Raw genomic sequence first — 3,314 nt, 5'->3', positions numbered from 1 at the left:
AGAAGGAATTCCATTGGAGCTTGAAGGTTGATTATTGGAACTATTCATTGATCCAATCTGTGAGGCAAGAGCTTGTATAGCTGAGGTCAGGCCGTTTAAGGTGGAGCTAAGTGTGTTCTCTATGGCCTTTTGTCTTTGCTCAATAGACTGAAGCATTTCATCATGAGAAGAAGAAGAAGGGTAAGTGATATGAGGGGCCTGCTGTTGGTTGTTCTGAGGTGCTTGGGACTGCCTTAAGTGAGGTGCTCTGTATGGCTGGTTTTGGTTCTGCTGTCTGTTGTTGTTATTCCACCTCTGATTTCTATTGTTGTCTCTGCCTCCTCTGTTGTAGTTGTCCCTCCAACCTTGGTTGGAATTATCCCTCCATCCCTGGTTGGAGTTGTTTTGCCAACCTTGGTTGTAGTTGCCACCTTGGTTGTAATTGCCGCCTTGCTTATTGTACCCTTGATTTGGGCGGTCATAGAAATTATGAGTGGCTGCTACGGTGTTGTCCTCTTGTTGGAGCTGCGGACACTCATCAGTGTAATGACTATAATCAGCACATATTCCGCATACTCTCTGAGGGACTAACTGTTGACTTTGTTGTGGTGAGGGAGGCTGAGGTTGTTGTTGATTTAGCTGTATTTGCTTCAGTAGGTTAGTCATCTCACATATACTCTGTGTAAAAGCAGAAGTCTCAATGCAAGAAGAAACCTCGACAATAGCCTTTGAGTGACTGTTCCTGTGCCTGTGATTCCGAGTGGACTCAGCTAGGTCACTGATCAGTTGCCACGCTTCATCTGCGGTCTTGTACTTTTTCAGGGAACCATTACTTGCACCATCTAATATAGTCTTATCCCGAGGCTTCACGCCTTAAGTGAAGTAGCTGATCAACACTAACTTGTCAATCATGTGATGGGGGCATGCGTCTAGAAGATTCTTGAAGCGCTCCCAGTACTCATAAAGAGTCTCTGATTCACCTTGAATAATGCAAGAGATCTCTTTCCTCAGTCTATCTGTAACTTCAACTGGAAATTATTTTTCCAGGAATTCTCTCCTGAGCGTATCCCAGTTAGTAACGGTCGCTTCAGGTTGAGTGTAGTACCACTCCCTCGCCTTTTCCTCAAGAGAAAACGGGAAGGCAGTTAGCAAAATAGAAGTTTCATCTGCACCATGACGCCTAACAGTAGAACAGGCTATCTGGAAATCCCTTAGGTGCTTGATAGGCTCCTGAGCAGGTAATCCCTAAAACTTGGGCATCAAGTTGATTAGTGCGGTCTTCAGTTCAAAATATGCAGCCAGATTTGGGTGACGCACTTGATACGGTTGCAGAGTAAAGTCTGGGGCTCCGTCTTCCTGGAGAGTAATCCTCCTAGGTGCTGCCATACTATCTGCACGTGAATCAACTGAATCAGTAGTAGAGGAGCTTGTTTCTTCCTCAGATGGCGGTTCAGATTCGCCCTCAGATGAGACTGGTGAATCGATAACAATCACTTCACCACCCTCAGAGGCTAGCCTACGCCGAGCTCGCCTAATACGTGAAAGAGTTCTTTCAATTTCAGTATCAAATGCGGCTAAGCTTAGATCAGGCAGTGAACACGTCATTCAATGAAAGAAACATACAGTTCATGGTAATAAAATAAAATAAAATATGCAAAAATTAAAAATATGTACACTAATTAATAATTTAGCACACAATTACAACTCCCCGGCAACGGCGCCAAAAATTGATGCGTAACGTAAGTCAGCCAATTAAGAATTCAATATAGAAATAGCGTTGTGAGTACAGTTCTTATCTAGCTAAAATCCGCTCATCAATTTAGAAAGGTTGTCACAAATTTAGAATAAAAGTACTGGGAGTATGAATCCCAGGTCGTCTCCCAACGAGTTGACAAAAAAGGGTGCTATCTTATTAATCAGGAGTTTTCCGAGAGATTTGAGAGTTGAATGATAGAAAATAAATAATTTTAAATTAAAAGAGAATTATATATTCTAATTAAAAAGCCTTGACTGGGGGAATGATTAATTGGAAGTTCTATCATTGTTGGAATTCTCTCAAGTGTAGTATAAAGAGGTTGTTATTTTCACTTAGTTAACCCTTACTAAATAAAGGAAAGTCAAGTGATTAAGCTAACTCTTATTCGAAAATCCTAGTCCTCTCCCTTGGGAAGGTCTAGCGTTAGTAAATAGAGAATTAGACAACAACTTCCAATTTAACTAATCACTTAAGCATTCCAACTCAAGTGTCTCCTCTTAATCAACACCCATGTCAAGTTGGGAATCTACTCCATTGACATGAAAATTAATTGCATAGAATTAAATAGGGAATAAAAGGAAGACATGATAGACAATAACTACAATTTAATTAAAAGTAAAAGTAATCCTTTGCATTAATAAATTATAAAAGTAATCCAATTGTAACTCTAAACAAGAATTAAGAATATGGAATAATAAAGGAGTAAGAAAACAAACTAGAGTAGTATCTTCAACGGAGATGATGACTCTTCAATATCCAAAGCAAAAGCATAAAACTAAGAATATGAGAATGTAAAAGAAAACCTGGAGGAAGAGCAAATTTCTCTCTAGATTCAGATCTAAAAACTAAAACTACGCTAATGAGAATCTGTTTTGAGTCTCTGCTTATTCCGTAGCTCTAGTCTGTGTTTCTGGTCCAAAAACTGGGTCAAAACTCGGCCCGAAATCGCCCCCAGCGTTTTCTGTTATTTCTGCAGATTACGCATTTCACGCGTACGCGTGTTCTGGTCCAAAAACTGGGTCAAAACTCGGCCCGAAATCGCCCCCAGCGTTTTCTGTTATTTCTGCAGATTACGCATTTCACGCGTACGCGTTAGTCACGCGCACGCGTCACTAGTCATCTTCGTGTTTCACGCGTACGCGTCGAGCACGCGCGCGTCATCTTGCAAAACTTCATTCCACGCGTACGCGTCAGGTACGCACGCGCGTCACTGTAAAATCTCCAGATTGCGCGCACGCGTAAGCCCTGCGTGCGCGTCGATGCTCGCTGGTTGTCTCCTTTATTTCTTTTGCTCCTTCTATTTTTGCAAGCTTCCTCTCCATCCTCTAAGCCATTCCTGTCCTATAATGCCTGAAACACTGAACACACATATCACAACATCGAATGGTATAAAGGGGAATTAAAATACACAAATTAAAGACTCTAGGAAGCAAGATTTCAACCATAAAATAACACTAGGAAGGAATTATAAAATCATGCAAATCATATGAATAAGTGGGTAAGGACTTGATAAAAACCACTCAAATGAGCACAAGATAAACCAAAAAAGAGTGGTTTATCACTTTTTCTAGATGAAAAA

General features: G+C 40.9%; 1 non-coding gene across 1 annotated transcript; it reads left to right on the top strand.

The window, feature by feature from the left end:
• Positions 1 to 885: 885 nt before the first annotated feature.
• On the top strand, positions 886 to 993 carry LOC148566914 (small nucleolar RNA R71). The gene has a single exon (XR_015882382.1). It is a non-coding gene; the product is annotated as a small nucleolar RNA R71 (small nucleolar RNA).
• Positions 994 to 3,314: the final 2,321 nt, after the last annotated feature.

This window comes from Arachis ipaensis, chromosome B4 (assembly GCF_059453495.1).
Source record: "Arachis ipaensis isolate K30076 ecotype BB chromosome B4, ASM5945349v1, whole genome shotgun sequence".
Classification (NCBI taxonomy): Eukaryota; Viridiplantae; Streptophyta; class Magnoliopsida; order Fabales; family Fabaceae; genus Arachis; species Arachis ipaensis.
Note: the sequence above shows the minus strand (reverse complement) of the source record. Positions and strands in the feature narration are given on the sequence as shown.